General features: G+C 37.7%; 1 protein-coding gene and 1 pseudogene across 3 annotated transcripts in view; one reads left to right on the top strand and one right to left on the bottom strand.

Moving 5' to 3' along the window:
• The window catches only part of GRM8 (glutamate metabotropic receptor 8), a 766,011-nt gene that overhangs the window by 254,717 nt on the left and 491,988 nt on the right, over positions 1–19,306 (top strand). The window lies entirely within an intron of this gene.
• On the bottom strand, positions 5,011–5,520 carry LOC137229546 (ATP synthase F(0) complex subunit C2, mitochondrial pseudogene; annotated as a pseudogene).

Below are 19,306 nucleotides of genomic sequence, written 5' to 3'. Positions count from 1 at the left end.
GGAATAAAGACACATTTACTTTAAAAACATTCCTGTGTCTTTATATTTTAATATTAGTATGTACCTTTAACATTTGAGAGTAATATTAAAGTTCTGCTAATTACTTTACGTGGATTATTTCATATTTCTCACAATAATTCGCAAAAATTCTCTAATGGCAATTACACTTATGTCCATTTCACGGATGAGAAACTGAACTTAGAGACGTTTAGTAATTTGCCCAAAGTCATAGTTAGTAAAAGGTAAAATCAGGATTTAAACCGTACCTGCCTTAATCAATGTCTGAGTTGGAAGGCATTTGGCTGTAGCAGTGGCTTACACAAGCAAAAAGTCTTTTCCTCGCATCGAGCGTTCTGAAAGAAGGAGACTACTTGCATTGGTTTGCTTGCATTGCTCGATAATGCTATTTTACCCTCGGTTTCACTGTTCCCAACAAGTTGGTTTTTCGTTTTCACGTTTTTTTGCTTCATGGTTGCAAAATGCAAAATGCACAATGCAGGCCCAGACATCGTATGTCCAAGACAGGAAGAATGGGCAAGTGGCAGTGCCAGCCAGAATTGTGTCAATGGGCATCCTCGGCTGCAAGAAAAGCAGGGAAAGTAAGCAAAAGGTGACTGGGGCCTGGGACTTGCTCTTTGGCTGGCCAAAGAGTGCCTGACACAATAAATATTTCATCATGTCATTGCTGTCAGGTTGTAGTGGAATTTGATTATGTGTAAGTTTTAAAAGTGGTGATTAAAAGAGGGAGAGTGAAAGAGAATATTTCACTTCTCTTAGAAGTTTTCATTCAATTTTCCATCAGAGAGCTTTGGGATACTCTTCTCTGCCACCTCCTTGCCCCATTTTTGCAGTACTGTATTATCTTTCCCCAACATGCCCCTGTAGTGGATACAGTCATGTGTATCCTGTCAGGGTGTGGGGATGGCAAGAAAGAGGGACGCGAACCTGGACCCTGCTCTAGCTTACGGTTTAGTTGGGAGATAAGGCAAACATTCATTATAGTAGAAAGGGTACAGGACACCATGATGAGAGGTGCACATTTCATATTATAATATTATCAACGTTATGAAAAGGAGATAAGCTTGAATAATCATGCACTGTTGAGAGAATTTAAGCTGGTAACCAAGAAGCAGAGTTATAATTTATTATTTTGTTAACTTCTAACTTAATAATTAGAGTACCCCAGAAGATAACAAAAAAGTAAAAAACCAAAGCCCAAAATAAAACGGTATCAGGGATGAACAGTTAAGAGAATGAAGGAAAACTCACTGAAATGAGCAGCTGTTAGTAACGTTAGAGCTTGTCTTGGTGAATTAATCTAGTTAGTTTCAAATCATTTTGCTTTAAGAGCCCCAGTATGATCTCTGCATCTAGGTAGGGTTAATATTATAAGGGTAATTACCAAGTGACCATCTTAATGTCTGGTACCTCTGGAAATTTTTATTAATGGGATATAATTTTATAGGCTTGAAAGAGGTTATGTGGGGTCCTTTATTTAAAAAATCATATATCAATGTCTGGTCTGTGCTGGGAAATACATCCAGCCCCAGAGCCATAGAAATCACGGTTCTTATACTCAGGAGCTTGTGGTCCAGGGGGGCCGGTCTTCCAATGCCCATTCAGCTCTCTTATTTTATGGACCTACAGCCGATCCTATTTAAATGCCAAAGGCAATTTGGCTGTTTCAGTGAACTGAGTGATCAAATTAGGCCAAAATGCAAAATGGACAGTTAATCAGAACAGTCCAGCTACATGTGTGAGCTGACGCACACCTACATATGTTCCTGCCATTCAAGATAAAATGTAGATTTATGTATGTCAGTTAAAATGCTGCTTTCGTCCCATGAATACGAAGAACTCACTATCTACTGTTGTTAAATTTGACAAAGTATCTGGAAATTACTAACCCAATTTAAAAATACGGTTTTATTGGCAGAAAAATGATTCCTGTAAGTACACTCAATAGAGTGCCTGGCACTAATAGGTACATAATTAACAATTTGACGAGTGAATGTTCCTGGATGAAAGCAAATAAATCACCATTTCTCTGCAGAACTTTACTTTCTAAGAGTTAGTAGGACTCTTCTAACAAATCCTTACGCTTATAAAGAAATAGACATTTTAGAAAAGTTATGGTTTGTGTTGGTTAATAAGTCTAGTTAGGTTCAAATTATTGTGCCTTAAGAGCTTCTATAGCAGTTTTCCTAGGAATGCTTAAAGTGATATGTGAAAGCCTTCTCCTGGCGTACCTAAATCCTCTGTTAGACTGACAAGTTGTTTTGATGTCCTTTGCACAAAATGACATAACGTCATTTCTTGTGCAGAGCAATGTGCTGGCTGGCGGTTGTTCGCTTGCTGTGAGGTTTTGATGGAAGTGTTTTGTTACAGTAGCTTGGTATATATTCCTCGGCTTTCAGCTTGAAAAGCTCAGTGCCGCTGGGCTGCCACTTCTTCAAATTAGGGACTCCAGTGTCTTTCACATTTTGAAAGCTCTATGCCAAGAGGAAAGTGGGCCATTCATTTACCTGTTTTTCTGCAGTATCATTTCCTTCAAATCCCAAGCCTATTTCCACACACTTGCTAATTTAAAAAAAAGGAATGGGTGTCTACTCCCGTGGGTAGAGAAGAAATCTGTTTATGACAGGTGTCAGAACTTGATCAGAAGGTTATTTAACTCTTTGGCTGCTGGACGATTTATAACGATGTTTTATCTGCACAGGTGCATGTTCGAGATGTACCTGTGAAAAGATGTACTCCCTGCCCTTAAAGAACTTGGCATTTAATATGCAGAAATCGTGTTAGGATCTGCTATAGGAGAAGGCACAGAGCTGGATGGTGCACAGCAAGGGGGCACCTGGGCCGGTGTGTTGGGGAGCAGGGAGACCTTGGGTGCCTGTGTGGGAGCAGCCACAAAATGATTTCAGATATGAAAGCAAAAATGTTATACTTTTTTCACAAAATTCAAAGCTTTAATATTCTTAATATTGAAATTAGATTCCAAATATGGAAATAATTTTGAAGATGGAGAGGCAGCCTAGCAGAGTGCTGAAGAGCTCAGACTCTGGAGCCAGATTTCTAGGTTTGCTTTCTGAATTTACCATTTATTAGCTCTGTGGACTTGGGCAAGAGCCTTAACCTGTTTATGCTGCAGTTTCTCTGTCTGTAAAATGGAGATCATGATACTACCTAACCCATGAGGTTGTTAGGAGGATTAAATGGATTAACATATATAAAAGGCTTCGAACATAGCAAGTACCATATGTGTCTGTTAAGTAAATATTGCCATAGAAATACAGAAGGGTTTAAGCACAATTATTTGCCTGTGACCTGTGATATAACCTATGTCTTCTGTACTCTTCCAAGTCAATGAAATTAATTCTGGTAGCCTGAAGCTCCTATAAAATGGTATTGAGAAGTGGGTTAAACATTGATTGGCTATGATCTCATCTAGTGAAATTGCTTATGCATGTTAATGTATATTGTATTACATGTATGTATGTTAATAATTTTGAATATTTTTCAAGGGATCTTGAAAAATATAAAAGTAACAAATATAAAAGTCTACAGATGGACTTCCCTGGTGGTCCAGTGGTTAAGACTTTGCCTTCCAATGCAGGGGGTGTGGGTTCGATCCCTGGTCGGGGAGCTAAGATCCCACATGCCTCACAGCCAAAAAAAAAAAAAAAAAAACCCAAAAAACCTAAAACAGAAGCAATATTGTAATGAATTCAATAAAGACTTTAAAAGTGGTTTGCATCCAAAAAAATGTAAAAAAAAAAAAGTCTACTGAGTTTCTCAGAGTCTAGTATATTTATGATAATAGAAACTAATTATGAAAAAGAAGGAAAAAATGTTGGACTTTAGTTACTTTAAGCATCAGTTAACCTGTATTAGAGACATAATACAACTACAAGAATTAATTTAACTGCAATAAAATATGACAGAAAGATACATTTCCTTTCCCTTGATTGCTAGAGCAAGTTATGATAATAGTAAAAGAGACTTGAACTTTCTTTTATACATCTAATCTTCATGAAAAAGGACATAGATATTTTTGAAAAGGTAACTAGAACATTCCAATAAAGAATCTTTCATTAGTTCTGCTTCAATTCCTAATAAACTCAAATTGCAGTCATGTTCTTTGGGCATGTAAAATACATAGAAGATAAACATTTAGGTTTGAAATCACAATAAAGTAATGAGTTTGCTCTTTTTATTTGTTATCCTCCTGGCCAGTGGTGAAATTATTAATCACTACTAGATCCTGTGTTCAAAGGCTGGGCTGATTTTAGTTTGTGGGTGTTGAACCAAAAGTTGCCTGTAGAATGTCAGTCTGTAATTAATTCAAGCTACTGAGCTTTGGATCCTATGGAAAAAGGCATAGTGTAGGCTTCAAATGGGTGTAAAGGAAATGGGAAAGGTATACACAATTGGCTGAAATAGTTTGCTTGTGCTTCTTAAAACTCCCGTTTATGTCAGTGAACTCAGTAAATTATCTCTAGAAGCTTTTTTCTTCCTTCCCTCATGTGTGCTCTGTGGAAGAAGTGTTTGGTGGAAACTTGGGAGGAAGATAATTAGAAAAGTTTTAACTAGATAAAATGAGGAGACATATGCAGGTACATAATAAGTCATAGGAGCCAGTGGTATAGCAGCCTGAAAAATCCAAAATCATTTTCAGAGACCAAATAGGTTATTTATAATATGTGTAACGGAAAAGGTCACTTTAATAATAGAATTATTCAGTTTTAGCATTATTTTTTCAAAGCAATAAGTTCATGAAAAAGAAATTTGATTCTATGATATTAGGGATATTAGGGAGCCAAGGTGGGTTCATAGGTAGGGTGATGACAAGCTATAATTTTTCTTATTCAAACAGTATTTATTTGTCTTCCCTCTGTCAAACCTTGAGTCAAACACTTTTCCTGGCCTGCTTGGGAAGATACAAGGAAAGGAACATACAGAGCAGATGAGATGTGGAAGAAAGAACGCTGGGAGATGGAGATAGCTCTTTCACACGGCAAAGAGGATGAGAAAGGCCATCATCAGGCAAAAGACCCCCATGGTCTCCAAGAGGGCAAAGCCCAGAATGGCATTAAGAGCAGAACTGTTGCTTCAGAGAAGGATTCCTGGCATAATCAATGATGAGGCTCCCAAACACAGTCCTAATCCTAGCCCCAGAGCCAACCCCTCTGACCATGGCAGCTCCAACCTCAGTGAACTTGGCTGCTGTGTCAATGTTCCTTGCAATGGTGCCATTTTGGAAGCTGCTGCTAGGGATAAGTAAGGTCAGGGGGCATGGGGCTGCCAAGCTGCTGAGGCTCTCATCTGTCAGCACCACCTCAGAGAGTGGTTGGCTCAGCAGCTGAGACGTGATCCTGACCAGTGAGGGGATGGAGATGAAGTTGGGGCAAGCATGTGATTTCTGGGGGTGGGGAAGTGGCAAGAGCTGCTCCCAGGGCAGAGAAGACAGAGAGGGGCAATGACAGACTGTTTTAAGATTAACCATGATTTAGTGTACATGATCAGTTGCAAGGAAGAGAAATTGAGACATTAAACCTTTTGGGGAGGTTGCTTTAGTAATCCAGGTATGAGTAGTGACAGCCTAGATGGTATAGCCCACTGGGAATAGAATAAAGATTTTAGTTCAAGAGGCAGTCTGAAGATCTAATGACAAGGTGAAGAAGCTGGAGGTGGAGGTCTTCCAGGAGGGAATGTCTAGTAGTTTTTGCTGTACTATTTGGGAATAGAAATAGTTAAGACTAGCCACACCTAAAAATGTGATCACTGAAACTATAAAGCCTGGAGAACCCTTGATGATGGAATAACGCATACAGAATTAACTGTGGGTAGACAGTTAAATGAGAAAAAGGCAGAAAAAATAGTAAAATAGTAAACAGTACTGTGGAAAATGGTTATTTTGACAATTTAAAATAATTAGTTTCAAGTATTTTTGTAATGGTATCTTTCTTTATGAAAAAAATCTTGATTTATGATGGGAACACAACAAGCTCTTTTTCCTCAAGAAGGGACAAAGTTAAATAAAGCTTTGAAATCAGAAGTCTTAAGATGAAAAAAAAAAAAAAAGCTGTCGGTAGAAATTCTAAAGAAAAAAGGAGACTGAACAAAACAACAGTAGATTCAAGGAAATCCTAAAACCATCAGTGTTTGCGCTATGAAGACTGTCAAGGGAGAGCAGGCTGGTGACTGGAGGGATGGGCCCACTTGAATGAAACAAAAATTCCTTGTTGCCATGGGGCTGAAAGGGAGATACACTAGCATTAAAATTCAAAACTTAGGGAGTTCACTGGTGGTCCAGTGGTTAAGACTCCGTGCTTCCACTGCAGGGGGTGTGGGTTCGATCCCTGATTGGGGAACCATAATAAGATCCAACATGCTGTGCGGGGTGTGGCCAAAAAAAAGAAAGAAAAAAATCGTTAACTTAAATAATCTTTTCCATTAGCTGTTCACCTGTTATTGTTGGTTTTTCCACTAGAATGACAGCTCCATGAGAGCAGGTACATATCTGTTTTGTTCATGGTGATATATCCAGCAGCTAGAAAAGAAACTGATAAATATGTGTTGAATGAAGAAATGAGTAAACAGTTTCACACTCTGATCTTTAGCAGGGGATGAGTCTGCCCAACTCCAAGAAGAAAGTTGGCCAAAGTCAAGAACAAAATGGCATCCTAGTCACTGGCCACATGTGGCTATTCAGCAGTTGAAATGTGGCTAGTACACCAAGGAACTGAGTTTTAACTTTAACTTTAATTTACTTAAAATTAAATTTAAATAGCCCTATGTGGCTAGTGGCTGCATTGGACAACACAGGTGTATAGAAAGACTTCACTCATTAGGAAAACCTGCCTCCTCTGGGCAGATGTAATCTGTGTGAGAGCAGTGGCTTTGTCAGGAACTAGAATCAGACTGGGACTTGTGAAGGAATCAAGGATCAGCTTCTAGGGCTATTTTTAAAAATTAATCTGTAGCCCAAGGGACAGAAAGAGTCTGCCAAACTCACATGAGGTCCCAGGTCACTTCACCAGGAAAGGAGACCAGAGAGGTATTTGGGGCCAAATCAGTGGTAATAAAGTTGTGCTTACTCAGTGTCTTTATGAACATGTCTGTTAGGAAATTCACTGTCTGTGAGAGAGATCTCTGTAGATGACTAGAATGAATTCAAGATTTAGGGATTTTGGTCACTTTCGTTGTGACACGATCAACAATAATTGCATTCAATCATTAAAACATGGACTAGGCATATATGATAAACTCATAACAAGCGCTCGAACACCCAGGAACTCACAGTTTGGAAAAGCAACATCTTTGAATATTAAAGTATAGCAGAGAGTAAAAAGTACTTATATATGTAAAAATATTTATTAAATTAGAGAAACATTTGTCATACTTATCTAATTTATGTTAGATTTTGGAATGGTCTACTGTGGTTTTTGTTTTAGCAGATTTACCTGCTTAGTTGTAGCTTGCTTGGGCAAATATTAGAATTATTCTGATTTCCTTGAGCTTTCTGTGACTGGGCCATGGGAGGAAGAAGGAGTTGTTCAGGAGTGTGTTAAATTGGCCTTGTATTCAGAATTCACCCAGTAATAATACGTATCAATATCATGTATTGAACTGTGTGTAGGAGCAGATGTTTGGCATGTTTCAGGCTGCTTTTGGGAATAGTCTCTACTGAATAAAGGAAAGTACAGTTCACATCCATTCATGTAATTTATGAAAGTGAATAGGGATTTCGCACAAAGAAAGAATGCTAGATGGACTATTATATTTAGCAAGATAAAGCACGCTGTGCGCAAATTCCCAGAGTCAGCCGGTATAGAAGAGGACAAAGAGATATTAATACATTCCTGGGGAAGGAGATAATCAGTTCTCTAGAGAGCAAACACGTGGTTCTCTTAGGATTTCCTGAAGGCTTGGTTCCCGTCTCCAGGCTAACCATTTGTTTTCATTGTTTTTATTAGAGAAAATCTTTTGCAAGAACTTAATTTGCACCACAAGAAAATGTTTGAATATTGGAATATCGGGGCTGGGAGGGACTTCCAGAGATTATCTAGTCCTATCACCTATCTGATGCTTGAATTAATTTTGCAAAAGCTCTGCCAAGGATCTTCCAGTCAGGGCTCCAGTACATCCTGGAGAGCGTGGCCAGTAGCTCCATCCTTGGAGAACTTTGACACTGAGATATTAGTACAGAATCTAATTCTGCTGCTTTGTGCCTTCCATTCATTATCTTATTTGTAACTATTGGGTCCAAACAACAACACCTCCAATTCTTTTTCCCATGAAAGTCCTTAGGATATTTAAGCATAATTATCGGGTCTCCAAGGCTAAAGATGCCTGATTCCTTCAAGAATTCCTTGAATGGTGCTGATTTGACACCATCGCGGATCACTCCTGAGTGTACCCAGTTTGTCCATCCATACTTATACTGCAGTACGTCTAGGATGGTCTGGGCTGCACAGAGACAAATGGAGTTTTTCTTCTTTTCATATAGATTCTCTCCTCTCCCTCTTTTCCTCCTCTCCTTTCTCTTTCCCTCCTCTTCCCTTCTTTCTTCATCCCTCCTATTATTCTATACTACACTTATTCATTCATTCAACAAACGTTCTGTTTACTGTTGATTCATATTAACCTTTCTATAGACTAAAATCTCTAAGCCTTAGCTGCATGGATTGTTTCTAAGCCATTGCTACTGTCCAGTCTGTACAAAACAATTGTCCCTTTGGACTTAATCACCTCATTTTACATTTATGTCTATTACTTTTCATCTTATTGGATTTAGCCTTTGTTTCTAACATGTCAGCTTCTTTCTTGATCCTGATTCAGTCATCCAACATGGTCACTGGCCGGTCTACAAAAGTTATGATGTCCTCTCCAGTCTCATCCAGGACATTGACGAGAATGTAAAATGTTGAAGCAAATGGAACCCAGGAAAGAATCCTTCTATGATGTTGGAAACCTAGAACCAGGTGGATGTTACTCTATTAATTAGCACCCTCTGGGTATAGCTGTTGAAGCTGTTACTAATCTGCCCTAATATTCATGCACTCAGCTTCTCCTTACTCCATTTTGTCCACAAGGATAAGTTGAAAGATCTTCTAAAGGTCTCTCTCAAGGTGATGTGTGCTTGGTCTCTACATTTTCTATAATCCCAAGACTTATACCAAAGAAGGAAAGGGCATTTGTCTGTTATTCTTCCCTCCTGAAATTGTTGTGTCATCCTCTCTTTAGCACATTTCTTCTTAGGCAAGCAAAACCTTTTGATTCCCTAACAGACATACAAGACTGAGAGAAGGATATTGGAAAAAGTTGAACATTCAGATTATTATTAGAAATGGCAAGGCATTTTATGGGAGTGCAAAACGTAAGATCAAAATGCTTTGACTGTCAAGTGAGATCCACTACTTTCTGATCAGCAAAGGACTTGAACTAATGGATGTTTTTGTTAAAACAAATCAGAATCTTCAAAACTCTGCTAATGCTTATTTCTTAAGATTTTTCTTATGTCTTCCAAAGAACTGAAAATACTTCAAATCATCATATACACTGATATCATGAAAATTTAGGAAGTTTATGCATGTTTTGGTCAAAATAGATAAAGTACACAGAGAATTCTTTAATAAAGATAAACCCTTGTGGAAAGGTGTATGCAAATGAGCGAGTTGGATGTTACAGTGGCAGATGGGATTGAAGAATTACAAGACCAGTCTTTGTCTTTTTCTTTGGAAAATAGGGGTGGGGTTGCATTCATTGTGCAACCCAACCGTGAAAGACAGAATCAATTGAACAAATACTGTCCTCTATAGTAAAATAGGAATGAATTTTCTATAAAGATATTGCTGCTTCCTCCTCGCTTAAGTTGACAGATATTCTCTATGACCAGTGTGACTGTGTCTAAGATGTCCTTATTCTGGTGACTGTGTTTTATATGAAATTATATTCTACATGTGCAGTCATTTAAATTATGTAGACATTTTTGTAGAGTTTCATGATATCTTGTATTTCCTATTCTGTAATTAGAAACATGAAAAATTTTCAACATCACAGTTTTAAAAACATCATTTTTGTAAACCTTTAATATATAACAATAGAAAGGAATTTAATATGAGCCAGGAACAAAAGAGGTTTCCAAGGTACAAAAAAATTTTTTCGGAAGTATAGATTTCATTGGTAGTTTGTGTTTGTGTTTGTGTGTGTGTGTGTGTGTGTGTGTGTGTTCCTAATACAGTGAGAAAATGAGAAAATCGTCTATACTAGTGTATTTTAAAATTTTAATTATCATTGCTATAGTTTGTCACTATTTGAACCTTCAAAAAATGTTCTTGATACTCTCTGACTTACATCTTATGTTTGTTTATCCATCTGCATTGAGTATTTGCTATCAATTCCATCCATTAAAGGAGCAACTGGGTAGTGACAAGGTAGGAAAGAGTTCAAATGAAATTTTCATTGCTGGAAAATTGCAAATGCAGCTATGATTTTATTTCAACATTTCACTGAAGATTTGCATTCTTAGAATTTTCAGAAGCTAAAATGAATATTATTTTATTTTCTCGTTATAATTAACTCATGTGCACGGAGACTACCAGAGACCGTTTATTGAAGTTATTAGAAATCTTGAGGTCCCAAATAAAAATGTCAGAAGATATTGCCCTGTTCTATGTTGCATTACAGACAGATGCACTTCCTGTGGGTGAGAGCATTAGTATTAACGTTGAAGGAAGTTATGTGCTACTCCTGCCTTCACACAAAATTCCTAGAGTGAAGGGAAATTGCAATTACCTATTGATAAAACAGTTATACAAAATCAGGTTTTTTTTGCAACACTTTACAAACTGCAGTTTAAAAATCAAGATGGAAAACAAAAATTTACCACGGCAAGTCCCAGTAATGTGACTTCCACCACCCTCCCTTCTCCCCCAAATGTAAATCATGTTTTTTCCCTTAAGAGTCTCCCCAAGTACTCCTCAAATCTCAGCATTGGAATTCATGTTTATGAAGGAAAAACTCTCTTGGCCTGACAACTTCCTGATCTGATTGGCTCTATCAATGGACTTATTTGTTCTCATTATGTGGGGAAATGCTATCCAATGGGAGAAGCTTAGAGCGTGCATGCTATCAAACCAAGATGAAATATTTTTGTTTCATTAGCAGCCTAGGGAATTGTGTGGTGGATTATGATATTAGGCTGTGTTGTAGTTCTAAGGATGGGGCTTCCAACCTGTGGGCTCTCAGTTTCAAGGCATCTGAACTTTGAGTCCCCCTTGCAGCTGCCACACTGACTAGGTTAGTGTTTTTTAACCAGAATTGCACGTCACAATAATCTGTGAAGCAAGCCCAAATTCACCTCTGTACCTACTGTATTTTATCAATTCCAAGATGCACATTTTTTCACGTTTGCTCATTTCTGAAATCTGGTTGCTCTCACTTTTCATTAGTTTAGTCATGGTATAATTGCAGAATTTTCTTTCTCAGTGGTACCTAAAATAATGGTGCATCTTATAATCAATGGCATCTTAGTAGTTAATGAAATATGGACTATATCAGAATCTTTGAGGGGGCAGGTATTGCATTAATTTTACAAAAGCTCTCCAGGTGGGTCCGATGCACACTGCTGGCTATAAATACACTGTACCAGCTTTGGCCTATTTCTCCAATTAACAATAATAATAAACTGATCACTGCCATGCATTGATTTTTCCCCTGCCAGGCACTGGGCTAAGCACAGTCCATATTTTCATCTCATTTTATTCCCACAACAAACCTATTGGATAAGTATTTTTGTCCCCACTAAATGGATTAAGAAACTGAGGTTAAGAGATGAAGTCACCTGCCCAAGGACATAAAGAGTAGAAGAGCAGGATATGAGCCCAGGTGAGCTGACTCCAAAGCTCTAACCATGACATTATATAGCAGTGGTTCCTGAAGTGTGGTCTGCAGACCAGCAGCATCAGCATCCCCTAGGGGCATATTAGAAATGCAAATTTTAGGGCCCTACCCCAGATGTAAAGAAACTCCGAAAGCGGAGCTCAGAAGTGTGTTTTAAAAAGCCCTGCAGGTTATTCCGAGGCAGCCTAAAGTTTGAGAAACATTGTTATATAGCATAGGAGTCTCCTACAATAGGGATAGGAGCCATTGCTAATAAAGACAGGACCTAATAAAGTTTATTAGCTAGCTGGCTGGCTCATATTTTAATCCTAAAATAATGCCATATTTGCAAGGTTGACTAAGCTTTTAGTTGCTTAATAACAAATAAAATTGCATTTGCTCAAATGTGCTTTAATTATAGTTCCCAGTAGGCAGAACTATGGTAACAAAATATACTAGGCTCTAATGCTTTTTGCATAATGAGCGTAGTCAAAGCGTTTAACATGAATGGATTATAATTCCCCATATTAGATGGGAAAGCTCTAGAAGGACCACATACCTTTCTTGGGTCTGACCTCCTCTTGTTCTCAAATCTTAGTCTAATCTTATTATTTCCTTTCTTCAAAACTACAGAATACAGTATCTTTGTTCCTGAGAGGAAAGGACGAACTAACAAGATCCCTCTTTGTATTATCCTGGGTTGATAGATTGGTTAAAGCTAGCATTTGTAATGCAGTCAGAAATAAACAGTTTCTGAACAAAAGCTGCCTAAAAAATTTAGCTGCAAAACAAAGAACTTGCTTTCGTGAAAAAAATTGATTGACATTAAGGTATTAAGCATTCCAAAAGGATAAATAAATTTGATTCCAAGGAAAAAAGGCAGTTTAAAAAATAATATACCAAAGAGACAAAGTGCAGAGATGCCTGGTGAATATGATTATGTCTACCCAACATCAGTACAGCTATTTGAAAAACACAACATTCAAATTGTAATGTTTTTGCTCTGTGTGCTGCAAAATAAGCAATTTGATTGTTCTTTTCCCACTAAATTGATTGGTTTTTGAATGCATTATTTGACCCACAGTACTGTATTATCCGTGGCATTTGCCAGATGACTGAACTAAGTAGATGTCTTATTGTTTTTTTCTAATAGGCATGTATGGGGATGAAGATAGGGATAATTGGAAAAGAGGAAAGCATAGCGTTTGGAACTTGGCAGTGGAGATTTTAGAAGCATGAGTGGTCTTCAGCAGAGAAGACCTGGTGTTTGGCTGCAGTGAGCTGCAGGCCCTGTCTCTGCCTGCATAGGCTTGTACACACTTATTAGCACAGATTAGTGCCTTATAAATAAGGCAAAAGTGTCCGGGGTCTTGTTCCAAATCCTGAAATGCCCCCTTTTTGGTATCTGTTTGCTTGGCCTTGCAATAGCAGTCAGCCAATCTAAGCGATTTGCCACTCATAACAAGAATGCAAAGGAAGACCCAAAAGTGGTAAATGTGTTTGGAAGTCATTGTAGCTAAAACCTGACGGAGTTAGAGGATTGATTAGACTATGACTGACACAGACATGCTTTATTGACCATGATTTAATGGCTTCACAATTTTCTTTTCATTTCTGGAGCGTTTACACACTTCTGAGTTGCCTAATAGATGAATCTTAGACTATGGCATTATACTATGATGATGGTACAGTGGTAAACTCATAGATTACATCTAATGGATATTAAAGTGGTAGTTTCTCCACGACCAATACGTGTCCATAAGACACTTCATAAGCTGAAGTCATAAAACACATTTACTTCTGCCTATGAATCCTGTGCATTTATAGGTGTACATTTAACTATGCATGAATATTTATATTTTCACACACATGAACTGGGATTTATTGTAAGTGCTGAATATGGAAATTTAAAGTCATGGAGGCTTAAGGCAGATTCCTCAAGACCTACTTTTGCTTGATTATGATTTATTAGTTTAAACTTAACCAGTTGTATATTAATAGTACTGTTCTCTTTGAAGAGAAGACTATTATCTCACAGCTTTTTAGGACAATATATGAATTTTGGACCTATTTAAGATTTGACAAATTGAATTAAAGAAATAGTATATGAAATATTGTAAGTTTCAAAATGTGAAGGCTGCTCTCTGTTTTATGTAATTGAACATTTTACAATGCTTTCAGGCATTTTTAGGGACATATTTGTATTTGGGGACAAAAGGGAGAGGATAGTCTAAAGAAAGATGAAAATGAAGAAGCAAGGCCTGTGTAATGCATCTGAAATTGCTGTATATTTTTTTCCCAAGGAGGGTGGATTTAAGAGGTTCACAGATAACCTTAGCTTGTGGAATTCTTATTCTGGCACAGGTCACTGTTATCCACTGAATTTGCAGAATTATGTGGGTTATTTTTTCACATATATATGAAATAAATATATGTGAATAAATGAAGCAATGCTAATAACTACCAGAAACTCATCTCACCATGGTCCCAATGTAAGATGGTCCAGGTTTTCTGTGTCTCAGGATAAGGTGAGTCCAAAAGCAGATGTAGTGTGAAGGAGTCTTAGGGACCAGGGCTCTGTAAGTTTTTTCTGCCCTGGGGAGATTGGGGTGGTAGGGTTGGACCGTACGAGTGACATTAAAACATCACAATGCAAAGCCAACAGCCCCAGTCTGAACAATGTGTGTTCCCCCCTGTCCCCACCCTTGTCCCTGCCCCATGACTCTTGTCCTTCAGAGCAGACCAGAGTCACTCTTGTTTGTAGCTCTCAAAGGTAATTCTATTTCTCACTGACTTATTTTTTTCTGAAGGTCTAGGGAGAGCCTTGGGCAGCGCAATATTATTTCTATTTGTCCAATTAGCTTTGTTTTACTTAGGAAGACAAGTTTACTAAATCAAAACTATTCTGGCTGGGTCATACTGACCAGTACAATAGTATCTCCAATTATTTCGCTATTAGAACAAAACACGTTCACTCCCTAAACCCTCAGTGTAGAAATCGTGATATATGTTTCTCTCTTTCAAGGGGAGGTAATAATATTGTTTGTAGGAAAATTTTCAGGGCATAAGCTGACACCTTGTGTTGGTTCCTTTTCCTTTTAAGGTGACGTAATCACAAACAACTTTAAGAAATCTCTGTACTTCCTTACTTGGTGCATAAATCTTTTCTATTATTCTTTTTTTAAATTTTATTTATTTACTTATAAATTTTTATTGGAGTATAGTTGATTTAAAATGTTGTGTTAGTTTCTGCTGTACAGCAAAGTGAATCGGTTATACATATACATATATCCACACTTTTTTAGATTCTTTTCCCATATAGATCATTACAGAGTATTGAGTAGAGTTCCCTGCTATACAGTAAGTCCTTATTAGTTATCTATTTTGTAGATAGTAATGTATATAAAAGTTGAGGCTAAAGATGTTGAGTATTTTGGCGCTTGCTTTGATTCTACAAGGTGCCATTTCCTCTGTTTTAATCTAACTTGAGCAATATTTTTGAGCGCTAAGTGCCACACATAGTGCTGGTGGCTGGAAATAAGAAACTGAAAAGACATGAAATGCCCTCAAGCAGATCACAATCTTTCAAGAAAAAAATCACTCAGTTTTGTGCTTATTTGTTGACATACATAAGCGTAATGAGAAGCTTGTCCACAGCATATCAGATGACACAGAGGGAGGGGTCATGTGGGTATAGTCAGGGAGGGCTTCAGGAAGGAGAAACATTCTGAGCTCATTTTTGAGCAAATAAAGAAATAAGGATATATCAGTCAGAAAAAGACAAAAAACTTAAAGTAGGGTGCAGGAGGCATATTTTTATTTTGCAACCACAGTAGAATATATGGTAGAAAACCTCAAAAATTTATCCTACTAAGAAGCATATCCGACAGTGGAAGGACAGATTCAAGAACATTTGTATTCATATCACAAAAAGGCTTATACAATTGGAATAAATCTGAAATACTATGCTTTTCTTTAAAAATAGAATTGAATAACTTTGAGGTTTTAATACAGCACAGTAAACTAATTTAGATTCAGAGAGCTTCACTTGTGAGCATGTCAGTTTTTAAAAATTGTTTAGATAATGTATTGAGAATTTTAAATAATCTGTTAAAATCTTCTTTTTCTCAGCAAAGCTTTTTTTTTTTTTTTTTTCCTCCCCAGATGTAGGGCAAAAGTAATTCTGCCCCAACGTCTCTCAGAAATTATAAAATCTGAATTAGTTAGGTTCTGATGAAAGAGGCTTTTATGACACCAACTAAAATGCCTTTCGGAAACTTCCTTATCGCCCTATTAAAAAAATACCCTCCACTCCTAATGTGATGACATTTACCAATCTCTACCAGCCAACACACGAGGAGCCTTTCATCAGGCATTATTGCTCATTCTCTCTCTAGTATCCTGTTGTATATTTTGTTTTACATTTTTATTTGCGTGGTTATCACAGCATTGGGAATATTTGTTGGTGTGTGTGTGTGTGTGTGTGTGTGTGTGTGTGTCTCACACAAGTTATAAGCTTTTTGATGTCACGCACCATCGCACCCCCTGACATTTAAATGGACAAAATGACAAAGCCCATGTTCAACCTCCTCCATACTGTTTTTGACAAGTGCTTGTCAACTTTGGCTGCCATTGCAGTTGCCTGGGAGCTTTAAAAAATATTGATGTTTGGGTCTTACTCCCAGAGATTCTGAGTTAATTGGGTTGGGGAGTGGCCTAAGAATCAAAATTTATAGAGCCTCCCCAGGTGAGCAGTGAGGATGAAAACCACTGATCTGGACCCATGCTGTCCAGTGCAGTAGCCACTGGCCACATGCGGCACCAAACACTTGAAATGTGCTAGTCTGAACTGAGTGTAGGTGTAAATATATACACCAGATTTTGAAGACTTAATGCAAAATGATGTAAAACGTATCTCAATGGTTTTTATATGATTACATATTGAACTGCTAATATTCAGATATGCTGGGTTAAATAAAATTCATGTACTTTATATTAACGCTTTAAGTAATGTTATAATAGAAATTAATCTCACTTGTTTCTTTTTGCCTTTTTAAATGTGGCTACTAGAAAATTTAAATTACATATGTGACTTGCATTGTATTTCTATTGAGCAGTACTGATCTAGATGATGTCTCTACGTGGAAGGGACAGAGATGTTTAATTAGCAAAATAAAAGCTTAATAAGTGCCTTCTGGCAAACTAATTGGTAGTGTTCATGTTTTGGACCATATTTGGTACAAATAGTTCCTCTTCATAACGATCTATATTTAAAATAATTCAGATTCAATTAATATTCATTAATTGCATGAGTTGTAGAAATAACTGTGCTAAGAAAGCAGTAATGCTCATGTCATAAATGGAAATAACTGGTGAATCAGTCAACTGTGTCAGGTGTGTAACAATGCAATAGCACTACTGAAAATGAAATAGTCCCTTGAAACTGGTTAGAATAAGGGGGAATTGAGAATACAGAGTGTTATTTTTGTCATTACCATTGTACTATAGGCCAAGAAAAAATACTCTTAAACTGGAGTCTAGCTGGTCTTAACTCAAAAACCAAAACCAAAACCAAACCCTGAGTGAGTTATTTGGTTTGCATGCAGGAGAGATGAATAAGTTATTCGTATAGACATATGTGTTTATTTACGTATGTTTACAAAGGTTGGAAAGTGATATGTTGAAAGAGAAGCCAAGGTCAAAGATGTCTAAGGTTTTCATGAATGGAGAAATGACTATAGGATTGAAATCATTAGACAACATAAGCACCTTGAATACTGAGCATGAAGCTCAGTTTGTGGGAAGTGTACACAGGAATGATTTGACGTGTAGGGCAAACCACTGGGCACAGCAAATATGTGGACGGCAGGAGTAAAACACTTACTGTAGGCTTAGCTGATTGGGTTATCATGGTGGGCAACATTTGCTGTAACCACAGGTATTCAAAGAAAACGACGTTAAGTGTTTTGAGCAAGCTCTTATTGAAGGGGATTGGTTAAAATTGGAAATTGCTAACTGTGAGTTATTAAGAGACACAGTGTCCATAAATCAATTAAGGTACCTTATATTCTGTTCCATTACCGGCATTCATTTAAACATAAACTACTGTAAGTTCTACTCCCAGTAGTACAAATCAAAAGTTTAGGCTACTTTCACTTATACTACAGTGTTTGTCTTTCGTTGGAATAAAATGAAATACTTCTTTCTGTTTTGGTTTCCAATAAGCTTGAAAGGAAACAAATTTGTACTCAACAAATACCTCGTACTGTAATCTTATTTTTGCTTTGCTTCTCACACCTTGACCTTATGAAGCAGCATAAGGGCATTTTGAAAGCTGGGCTTTGGCATCTGAGCAGACCTGTTTGCATATTGTCTCTCATCACTTGCTGTTTGACCTTGGCCAAGTCACTTAACCTACACAAGCCTCAATTTGCCTGACCCTGATACCTGCCTCGCAGGGCCCTTTAGGGGGGGAAATGTAACATCCATTACCAAGCATATGGTAAGTCTTTTGAATATTGTTATTCTTCTTATTATATGGTTGAAAAGCATTCTGAGCAGGACAGATAGTTTTTGTGTAATCAAAAATTATGATGGAAACTAGTATTTTATATGTGAACTGTGTTATGACTACTTCTAGCCCACAGAGTTTGGAAGGGGGAGAGAGGGGGTACAGAGGAGAAGGATTGGGGAAGGGAGAGAGGGGGTACATGGTATCAGCAAGAAAGCTTCCCTGTTTATAGTTGGGGCCATGGGGGAGTTAAATTCCTCTACCGTGGATATGGAAGAATCTTTAAAACAAGAACAGATGAGTGAGGAGCTATAGCAGAGCTGGGTGATCCTCCTCTGATGGGGAAGAAGAGCTCAGCTGTGCTTGACTAGCAGATGTCCAAGCATAAAGGACGTGTACAAGGAAGTGCAAGCCGGGGGACAGTGCTTTCCTTCAGACTCCTGGACTCTATTAATGTAGGTCCTGATAGATAGTTTGTGGTCAGAATATTCCAAAGCATCTATCTTGGGGTCTGCAGAGTCTGAGACGTGTCAGAAAGCACCCACTGTGTGGTGTTCAGGGGCAGGGGCAGAGCCAGCACCAGCCTGCTTAACCAGAGCCCAGCACAGAGTAGGGAGGCCATGGTGTTGGTAGGATCTGAATGAATGCACACATCCTGCACTTTACAGCCCCCATGAGTATCTGCATTGTGAACAATTCAAGCTAAGTTCTAGACAAATTAGAATCTTGTTATATTCTCTTATATGTGGTGACGGTGTAAGAGGGGAAAAGAGAATGGGAATCAATGATAAATTAAGCAAAGGGAATTAACTTCCAAAAGACAAGCCCTTTAAATGCCTCTCAAAATTTTGCATTTGCTTGTTTTACAAAATGCTTTGTTCAATGAAATGCAGTAGGTGAGGAGTTTCA

This window comes from Pseudorca crassidens, chromosome 8, assembly GCF_039906515.1.
Source record: "Pseudorca crassidens isolate mPseCra1 chromosome 8, mPseCra1.hap1, whole genome shotgun sequence".
In the NCBI taxonomy this organism is placed as follows: domain Eukaryota; kingdom Metazoa; phylum Chordata; class Mammalia; order Artiodactyla; family Delphinidae; genus Pseudorca; species Pseudorca crassidens.
Note: the sequence above shows the minus strand (reverse complement) of the source record. Positions and strands in the feature narration are given on the sequence as shown.